Genomic DNA, 10,863 nt, shown 5'->3' with positions numbered 1-10,863 from the left:
AGTTTGACTGTGGTATTCATTTCACAATGTATACGTATATAAAATCATCACACTGTACACCTTAAAGGTATACAATTCTTTTGTCAATTACACCTCAATAAACCTGGAAGTTTTGTTCTTTAATTTAAAAATATTACAGCAAATATCCCACTCTGGTGGGAGATGTTGACTTTCGGGGAGGCTATGCATGAGTGGGGGCAGGGACAGTATGGAAAATCTCTGTGCCTTCTGCTTAATTTCGCTGTGAACCTAAAAATAAAGTCTATTTTTACAGCAAAGAAAAAGAGAAGTTTTCAAGTGCCTCGAAAATGCGATGTGACCACTACAATTGGGGTACAAGGGAAAGTGAACAGTCCAGTACAGTCCTTGCAGCAGGGGTTCTGCTCAGATCACGGCTGCTCCGCACTCAGCTGTGTGGCCTGCGGTGGCTGCTAACACCTGCGGCCCCAGTGAGCTGTCCCACGGAGGGGAGAGGAGGACCGTGTGACGCTGAGGGATGCACAGAGTAACATACGCAAAGCGCTTAGAACACCGCCTGACACACAGTAGGGGCTCAGTGTTTGCTATTATTATAATTCTGCATTTTAACCCAACAAATAGCACCTGAGTAATTAACCATCTCCCGTCTGAGAAAATGATCATAAAAGGGCCTATTTGCCAAGAGCACCTTGGGAGAGAGCTACAAGGTTGAACTCAAACGTCGCCTCCTTTGTGGGGCTCTTCCTTGACTACAGGCTGAGTTTCTCATCCTTTCTTCTCTGCTGCAGCTTTTCTTTTCTTTATACATTTTATTTTTGTTTAAATAGATACAACTTATTTAATCTACTAAGTTTTTTATTTTTTAAAGTATTTATTTTAATTTATTTAATTAATTAATTAATTTATTTGGCTGCATCAGGTCTTAGTTGCCGTGCGCAGGCTTCTCTCTAGTTGTGGCACACAGGCTCCAGGGTGCGTGGGCTCTGTAGTTCGCAGCATGCGGGCTCTCCAGTTGAGGTGCGGGCTCGGTAGTTGTGGCCCTCGGGCTTAGTTGCCCTGCAGCATGTGGGATCTTATTTCCCCGACCAGGGATCGAACCCGTGTCCCCTGCATTGTAAGGCAGATTCTTTACCACTGGACCACGAGGGAAGTCCCAATCTACTAAGTTTTCTAAATAAAACATTTTATTTTATTTATTTTATTTTTTAATTTAATTTAATTTTATATTATAGTTGACTCACAATGTTGTGTTAGTGAAACATTTTATTTTGAGGCAATTGGAGACTCACATGAACTTATAAGGGAAGATATACACAGAGAGATTCAATGTACTCTCTTCACTCAGATTCTCCCAATGGAAACATTTTGCAAAACTATAGTGTATTATCACAACCAGAATATTGACTTTGACACACTGGACACACAGGATGGTTTCCATCACCATAGAGATCCCTCCTGCCTGGTGCCCTGATTAGCCACACCCACCTCCCTCCTTCCTCCCCTACCAGGTTCCTAAGTCCCGCCAACCACTAATCTGTTCTTCATTGCTAGAATATTGTCATTTCAAGAATGTTATATAAATGGAATCATGTAGTATGTAACTTTTGAGATTGTTTTTTTTCTTTTAGCATAATTCCACAAGCTTCATCCCAGATTTTGCATGTATCAATAGTTTGTTCCTCTTTGTTACTGACTGGTATTCCACAGTATAGATGCACCATGGTGAATGGTGAATGTTTATTCACCCATTGAAGGACATCCAGCTTGTTTCCAGTTTGGGGTTTTAACAAATAAAACTGCTATAAACATCTGGGTACAGATTTTTGTGTGAACATAAATTTTTCATTTCTCTGGGGTAAATGCCCAAGAGGGCAGTTGCTGCTTTCTATGGTAGATATATATTTACTATTTGTAAAAAGCTGCCAAACCATTTTCCAGAGTGATGGTACCATTCTGTATTCCCACCATCAACGTATGAGAGACTCAGTTTCTCTTCATCCTCACCAGCATTTGGTATCATCATCATTTATTTTAGCCATTCTGATAGGTATGTAGTGATATCTCCTTGTGGTTTTAATTTGTGTTTCCCTAGTGGCTAATGATGTTGAACATCTTTTCATGTGCTTATTCACCATCTGTATATCTTCTTCAATGATATGTCTACTTATTTCTTTTGCCCATTTTCTAACTGGATGGCTTTCTTTTTTTTAACTGTTAAGTTTTGAGAGTTCTTGCTATATTCTAGATTTTTGTCCTTTGTCAGATATTTGGTTTACAAATATTCTCTCCAGGCTATAGTTTGTCTTTTCATCCTCCTAATGGGGTCCTTCACAGAGCAAAAGTTTTAAATTTTGATTAAGGTCCAATTTATCAATCATTTCCTTTTATGAATCATGCCTTTGGAATCAAGTCTAAGAACTCCGTGTAGCCCTAGGTCCCAAAGATTTTCTCCTATTTTTTCTTAAGAGTTTAATAGACATACCTTTTACACTTAAGACTATTGAGTTAATGTTTTGAACATGGAGGTCCAATTGCTCCAGCACTATTTGTTGAAAGGGCAGTCCTTCCTCCACTGAATTGCTTTTGCACTTTTGTCGAAAATCAGTTGTATTGTGTGGTTTGATTACTGAAGCTACATAGTAGGACTTAATGTGAGGTAGAGTGACTCCTCCCAGTTTTTTTTGTGTCTTTTTTTTTCAATATCATTTTAGCTATTCTAGGGCTTGTGCCTTTCTATATACATTTTTTAAATTAATTAATTAATTAATTTATTTTATTTTATTTATGGCTGTGTTGGGTCTTCGTTGCTGTGCGTGGGCTTTCTCTAGTTGCAGCAAGCGGGGGCTACTCTTCGTTGCGGTGCATGGGCTTCTCATTGTGGTGGCTTCTCTTGTTGTGGAACACGGGCTCTAGGCACGCGGGCTTCAGTAGTTGTGGCCCGTGGGCTTCAGTAGTTGTGGCTCGTGGGCTCTAGAGTGCAGGCTCAGTAGTTGTGGTGCACGGGCTTAGGTGCTCCGCGGCTTGTGGGATCTTCCTGGACCAGGGCTCGAACCCATGTCCCCTGCATTGGCAGGTGGATTCTTAACCACTGTGCCACCAGGGAAGCCCTCCATATACATTTTAACATGTGTGTCTGTATCTACAAAAAATCTTGTTGGGTTGCTCTAGAATTTTTTTTGCTTCCAGATAACATCCAAAGTGTGATTTGATCCAGGACATCTCCACGGTGTCCTCACTTGAACAAGAACATCTTCAAGGCAGAAACTGCATCTTATTCATCTTTGTAACTACCAGAACACCTAGCACAATGCCCAGCATATAGTAGGTTCTGAATAAATATCTGTGGGGTGAGAGCACGCGTGGGTGGATCAAAACACATGCCTTTGGGTAAAGACAGACAATTTTACAATAGACAGACTCCAGTGTTTTATATTGCTATTAGGTCCATTTATACTTTCAGTTCATCTTATTCATTTCTTCTAGGTTTCCTTCTTAAAACCCAGAGCTGGCCTGGACTATTTTGGTCATATATGAGCTGAATGTGCCACTTCTGTGTACAACACCCTCGAAAACTCATTATTCTATACACTGAATAAAATCCAAATTCCTCTATACCTCTCCCATACACACATAGAGACAACCTATGTCATCCACCAGTAAGAAAATATTTATTGGGATCTTAGGCTGTGTTAGGGACTATAAGAAATGAAAATAAAATTTAAATGGAACTCAAAAAAATGTTCAAAATAATCCATAAGAAAACACAAAAGAACAGAAAGAAAAATAAAGACAGAGAGAAAACAAATAATAAAAAGGTAGACCCACATCCAACTATATCAATAATTACTTGAAATATTAGTGAAGTAAATATTTTAATTAAAAGGCAGAGATGATCACAAAGTATGTAATAGCAAGTTTAAATATGTGTATCTCAAGCCATGCATTTTAAATATAAAGATACAGATAAACTAAAAGTGGATAAAAATAAAGTGGATAGAAAATGGTATACCATGCAAACGGTAAGCATAAGAAGGCTGGAGTAACTATATTAATATCAGATAAAACAGACTTTGGGAAAAAACAATGTGAGCAATGGAGAAAAATATTTCATAAGGCTAAAGGGATTGATACAACAAGAAGAAAGAACAATCCTGTGGATGTATGTGCTTAATAACAGAACTTCAATATCCCTCAAGAAAAAGTTGACAGAAATAATCCACAATCACAATTGAACATGAATATGAATATCTCAAGCACTGATAGAACCACTAGAAAGAATTCAATAAGGAGATAGATGAACTGAGCAACAATATTAACCACTTTAAGTTAATTGATATTTACAGAACAGCACAACCACAGAACACTACATGATACAACTGCTCTTCAAGTGCATGCAGTTACTGGACCACAATAGACTATATGCTGGACCATGAAACAAGACTCAATAAATTTAAGAGAACTTAAATCATATGGAGTATATACTCTGATCAGAACAGAATTAAATTAGAAATTAATAACAACAATACATCTAGGAAGACCCCAAATATTTGGAAATTAAACAATTCACTTCTAAATAATCAATGAATCAAAGAAGAAATCAAAAAGGCAATTAGAAAATACTTTTATCTAAATGATAATGAGAAAAGGTCAAAATTTGGGAGGTGTAAATAGACAGTGCTTAGAGAGAAAGTTATAGCGTTAAATGCTTGTACTAGGAAAGCAGGAAGTTTTAAAAACAGAGACCTAAAGTTCCACCATAAGGAGCTAGAAAAGAAGACTTACCCAAAGTAACTGGAAGAAGGAGAATAATTAAGATAAGAGCCGAAACAAATATACACGGTTGAGAAAATTAACAAAGATTATTAAGTTTGACAAGAGTGCCAAGACAATTCAATGGGAAAGGAGTGGTCCTGTCAATAAGTGATGCTGGAACAACCTGCAAAAGAATCAAGTTGAGTCACTGCCTCACACCATATACACAAATTGACTCAAAACGGAGCAGATACCTACAAAATTCTTGAAAGAAAACACAGACATAAATCCTCATGAACTTGGGCAATGGTTTCTTAGATATGACACACAATCACAAGCGATAAAAGAAAGAAATAGATAAATTGGACCTCATCAAAATTTAAGACTTTTGTGCTTCTGAAGATACTATCAAGAAAGTGAAAAGACAACCTGAAGAAGAGATTTGCAAATTATATATCTGATAAGAAATTTGTATCCAGCATATATAAAGAACTCTTGCAATGCAACAATAATAAGACAAGGAATCCAATTTTTTAAAGGGCAAAGATTTAAAAAAGATAACAGGGACTTCCCTGGTGGCGCAGTGGTTAAGCATCCGCCTGCCAATGCAGGGGACATGGGTTCGAGCCCTGGTCCAGGAAGATCCCACGCGCCACGGAGCAACTAAGCCCGTGCGCCACAACTACTGAGCCTGCGCTCTACAGCCCACGAGCCACAATTACTGAGCCCACGCGCCACAACTACTGAAGCCCGCGTGCCTAGAGCCTGTGCTCTGCAACAAGAGAAGCCACCGCAATGAGAAGCTCGCGCACCGCAACGAAGAGTAGCCCCCGCTCGCGGAACTGGAGAAAGCCCGCGTGCAGCAGTGAAGACCCGACGCAGCCAAATTAAGAAAAAATTAAAAAAAGAAAAAAGAAAACAAATGAGCACCAAACTCATGAAAAGATGCTCAATATCATTAGTTATTAGGGAAATGCAAACCAAAACCACAATGAGATATTACTTCATACCCACTAGGAAGGCTACAATCAAAAAGTTATATAAGGAATTCCCTGGTGGTCCAGTGGTTAGGACTCAGCGCTATCACCACTGAGGGCCTGGGTTCAATCCCTGATCAGGGAACTAAGATCCCGCAAGCCACGTGGCACCGCCAGATAAAAAGAGTTATATAATAACAAGAGTTGGCAAGGATGTGGGGAAACTGGAACCCTCATACATTGCTGGTGGGAGTGTAAAATGATGCAGCTATTTGGACAACAGTTTGGAAGATCTTCAAAAGGTCAAACATATGACTCAGCAATTCTACTCCCAGATATATACCCAAAAGAATTGAAAATGTATGTCCTCACAAAACTTGTACTCAAATATTTATAGCAGTATTTTTCCTAACAGTCAAAATGTGGAAACAACCCAAATATCCATTAACTGATAATGAATAGGCAAAATGTGGAATGTCCATCCAATGGAATTAGTATTTGGCTTTAAAAAGGAATGAAGTGCTGATACATGCTACAACATGAAAGAACCTTTAAAACATTATGGTAAGTGAAGTCAGACACAAAAGACCACATATTTGTGATTACGTTTACTAAAATGTCCAAAAGAAGCAAATCTCTAGAGATAGAAAGTATTTTAGTAGTTCTCAGGCACTGGGGAAGGGGAAAGTGGGGAGTGACTGCTAACGGCATGGATTTTGGTGGGAAGAAGATAAAATGTTTTGGAATTAGTGGTGATGGTTGCACAAGTCTGTGAATATACTGAAAACCACTAAATTCTACACTTCAAGAGGATGAACTTTTTGATATGTGAATTCTATCTCAATAAAGATGTTATTAAAATAATATCATCCACAATCTGAAAAAGGAAAAACAAAAATAAAGGAGACTATTATGAACAACTTTATGCCAAAAAACTCAGTACTTAGATGAAATTGAGAAAATTCTTGCAAACTACTTCCCAAAATTGATTAAATTAAATAGAGAACCAAAGTAACCCTATCTTGATTAAGTAAGTTGAATTGTTATCAAAACTCTTTGCACAAAGAAAACTTCAAGCCCAGATGGTTTCACTGATAACTTCTAGAAAACATTCAAGGAAGAAATAATAGAAATCTTACAAAAACTCTTGAAATATAGAGGCGGAGGCAATACATCCCAACTCATTTTACGAGGCCAGCATGCCCTGATACAAAAGCCTAATAAAGGCATTACAAAATAAGAAAATTATAAAATTGTAAAAGTCCTTAAAATAAATATTAGCAAATCAAATCCAACTATCTATCTACAACTGTAGCTATAACTATGTAGAAAGTACCATGACAAAGCTGAGCGCATCAGCTCCTACCTGGACTAGGGCAATAGCCTCTCATTCTGATCCCAGCTTCTCCTCACCACTGTCCCAGTGATCTCTGAAATGCAGATCTAATCACATCACTTCCCTGCTTGCAAGCAACCCTTCAGTGGCTCCCATTACTCTTAGAATCAAGACCAAAATCATTAATCTTTCTTGGAGGCAACTCTGATATTCAGCCAAGGCATACTGATATGGATATACCAATTATTAAGATATTGAAAGGCTTTTGTATTATTAGCAAACAGTCACAGAAAGGAGGACTCACACCATATTGGCCTGAGTACTCTACCTTGCTCAAGCCAGGTGACTGCAAAGGACTGAAACCCAGCAGGATTTTGCAGGGCCTTCCAAGAGACAGACCGCCCTCGCTGTGTCCCCCACCTCTTGTTTGTAGAAAAGCTTTAGACTCCTAAGCCTTCCCTGAGTTCCAAAGAGCAAATTTAATCAGAGAAGTGAGAAAATGTGAAAACAAAGGAAAGCAGTCAAGCAAGACAAAATAATAATAGCTTAGCCATATAACAAAGACCTTTAGTTCTTCCTCAAGGGCTATAGACAATACCCTGAGCTATATCCTTGAGTCGTTTTGCAGATACTAAAACCCCCACCAGGTGGAAGAAGTTAACTGCCTGCTCACCACCACAGACCCCAGACCAGTTGGAGCTAGAAGGTTGATGACTGAGATTCCTGAAACATCATCCTTTTACTTCACCATCAACCAATCAGACACACTCCATGACCCTCTCCCTCACACTGTCTTTAAAAACTCTTCCCTGAAAGCCTTCAGGGCACTCAGGTCTTTTGAGCACGAGCTGCCCATTCTCCTTGCTTGGCGCCTTGCAATAAATGCTGTACTTTCCTTCACCACAACCTGGTGTCACTAGATTGGCTCTGTTGCGTGTCAGGAGAGAGGACCCAATTTGTTTTGGTAATAGGACAAACCACCTTATGACTTCTGATGTCACTCTGTACCTGGTCTGCCTTATGAAATGATGAGTCCCAGCATCAGCCTCCAAGCTGAGCCAAGAGTAGGGCTGGGAAAGAAGCAAAAGAGGATGGGTCTCTAGATCTGGAGAATTGGAGAAAAGGGGACCATACATATGCCAAGGATTGGCCACTGTCTCAGTGCACTGATGCTGGGCCAGCGAGATTTATATTCAGTGGAGTGAGTTTTCTGAAGGTAAGGCTCATGAAACCCTAGTAAGCTAAGGAGATTGCATAATTCCTCTCCAAAGACTTAAAAATAGGAAGCCAGAGGAGGGATTGTTTTTTATCCCAAATAATCTTCCCTAATATAAAGTCTCTCCTTATATCTTTTTTTTTTTTCTTATTTATACCTTCTATTTCCTTGCTGAGATTTCCTGCTCTTTTATTTGTTTTAAGCATATTTGTAATTGCCCATGGAAGCATTTTTTAAAATGATAAGTGTTTTAAAATCTGTGTCAGGTAATTCCAACATCTGTGTAATGGACATATTGGCATTTGTTGAACGTGTTTTCTCATTCAGGTTGAGTTTTTCCTGGGTCTTGGTATGATGGGTGATTTTCAATTGTATCCTGGACATTTGGGGTATATTATGCCATGTGACTCTGGATCTTATTTATAATCTCTATTTTAGCAAGTCTACACTGACACCACCATGGTAGGGCAAGAGGGGACGTCCTTACATTTATTCAGTCTCTTTCTATTTCATTTTCTTTCACAAAATTTATCATGGAAAGGGAAGAAATCACATAGTAATATTTTAGTGTCCTGTTCACCATGCATGCCAAAACATAGCAATTAAAATAAATAAGGTTCTTATGCACAGCATGGGGACAATTTTTTCATTCACTTAAAAATGTCTGGACCAGATGACAGCTGTTTTCTCTTTGATAATTCTGTGTCCACTATATTTTCCCGCACACATATATTTTCAAAGTACTCAATGATTTCATTTTTCCTGGAAATCCTGGTGCTCCTTGCTGTGAAATGACCTTTTTGTGTGTATGTGCCTGGCTTCTCCTACTACGCCATAAATTCCTCAAAAGTGGAAACTATTATTTTATCTCCAAAACCTAGCATAAGATTTGACTCACAGTAATCTCTTAAAACATTTCTGCTGAACTTAACTCTGGGATATTCTGTACAATAACTTCTTAAAATTCAAGATTCAAAACAGAAATTTCAGAGTGATACAAAAAAGTCTCTCAAGATCATTAATACTCAAAGAGACAATAATGTACAACAAGAAGCTATCATTTTTCTCCTCTCATTTTGCCAAAGATTAAAAAAATCAGTTATACTAGAGCTGATATTCAGCATATAAATGTTCATCCAACTGGTGTCCGTCTGATGGGTGGGGTGTGTGTCTGTCCCATGTGGTTGAGCTTCTGTTTCCATTGATCGGTACTCCTTCTACACAGTGGTATTTTACCATGCAAGTGGATATTTTGGAAGTCATGCCTGGGCTTTACTCTGCGTTAGTAAAGGTAAGGTAAAATGTTGGTGGCAATGTGAATTAATAAACCATTTTTGGAAAACAAACAATATCTATCAAGGTGTCTGTACCCTCTGATCCAGGAATTCAACCCCTGAAGATAAAGTCACATAAACGCACAAAGATAGATGTACAGGGATTTCCATGCGATGTCATGGCAACATGCTAGAAATGTCATAAAAGCTCATCAGTAGGGATCGACGCCCAGTCAGCAGCTTCATGGGTGGCTGGCAGAGGCGTTCTCCTCCCTGGGTTGCCGCCGTGAGCTCAGCAATCCCCATGGCAGTTCCTGCTTCCCCACCTCACTGACCACGGCAGGGGGAGCGGTTTTTCTGGAAAGCACCTGTGGCAGGGAAGTTCTTGGGGGCCCAGCCTAGAGCCCACTCCTCCGGTCTATCCAGCGACTTCTAGAACACACTACCACAGCTGAGACCATGCTGAGGAAGATGCTACTACAAGTACTGCAAATGCCTCCCAACCCCCATCACCCAGGATGTTGGCGCTGGACCCACAAAAGGGTAGGGCAGCAGCAGCCTCACCGCCTGCAGAGATTATCCAAGAGCAGCCCCAGGGACCTCTGTCTCACTTCTGTTTTCCACATTCGTGCAAGCACGTGTGGAATGTAGCCTAATTCATATCTGGCTGCAAGGGAGCAGGGCAAAGAGGGTTTTCAGCTTTGCAGGCTCTGAGGTCAGAATGGCAATACGGGAAGAAGATGGAACTCGATGGCGAGTGCCAATGGACAAACCCAACATAAACCCTAGTCAGCGTTTCTTATCCTCTAATAGACTAGGAACCTCAAAAACTGGAAATGGCCAAGCGGCCTTGAGTAGCGCTATCTGTGGTAGGATTGAGCAAGACCAGCATTTTATTTTTAATTTGTTTTCAGATTCTCCTAGGTTTTGGTTAAGTTCTTGAATATTGTCTGCCTCCCCCAATGCCAAACCTGCCTCTTATGGATACTCCTGAGGTCTCAGCCTCATTGTGCAGGCATCCGAATGTTTTTCAGGAAGGGTTTTAAAAATCAGCTTCTCAAAGGTGCACAAGACCCCAAAAAGGTTGAGAAACACTGTGCTGAGGAAAGTGGGGTTCAATTATGACACATCTGATCCTGAGTGGAGGTGGGGACAGTGTGCTGGTGGCCAAAAGGGTCTGGCCCTGCGGGGGTCCCCAGCCCCCTCCACCCCAAGTGTCCTCCCAGGGTCCCTTATTTATTGACCCTTGTCAGCTAAATCTGGTTGTGCATCACGGTCACCGGCAGAATTTGTTAACATACAGAATTCTGGTCCCCACCCTAACCCAGA

General features: G+C 40.0%; 1 non-coding gene across 1 annotated transcript; it reads left to right on the top strand.

Annotated features, from left to right (window-relative positions):
* Positions 1 to 5,780: 5,780 nt before the first annotated feature.
* Positions 5,781 to 5,853, top strand: TRNAD-AUC (transfer RNA aspartic acid (anticodon AUC)). The gene has a single exon. It is a non-coding gene; the product is annotated as a tRNA-Asp (tRNA).
* The last annotated feature ends 5,010 nt before the right edge of the window (positions 5,854 to 10,863 follow it).

This window comes from Eubalaena glacialis, chromosome 16 (assembly GCF_028564815.1).
Source record: "Eubalaena glacialis isolate mEubGla1 chromosome 16, mEubGla1.1.hap2.+ XY, whole genome shotgun sequence".
Classification (NCBI taxonomy): Eukaryota; Metazoa; Chordata; class Mammalia; order Artiodactyla; family Balaenidae; genus Eubalaena; species Eubalaena glacialis.
The sequence above is the reverse complement of the archived record's forward strand: the minus strand, read 5'-3'. Positions and strand labels throughout refer to the sequence as shown.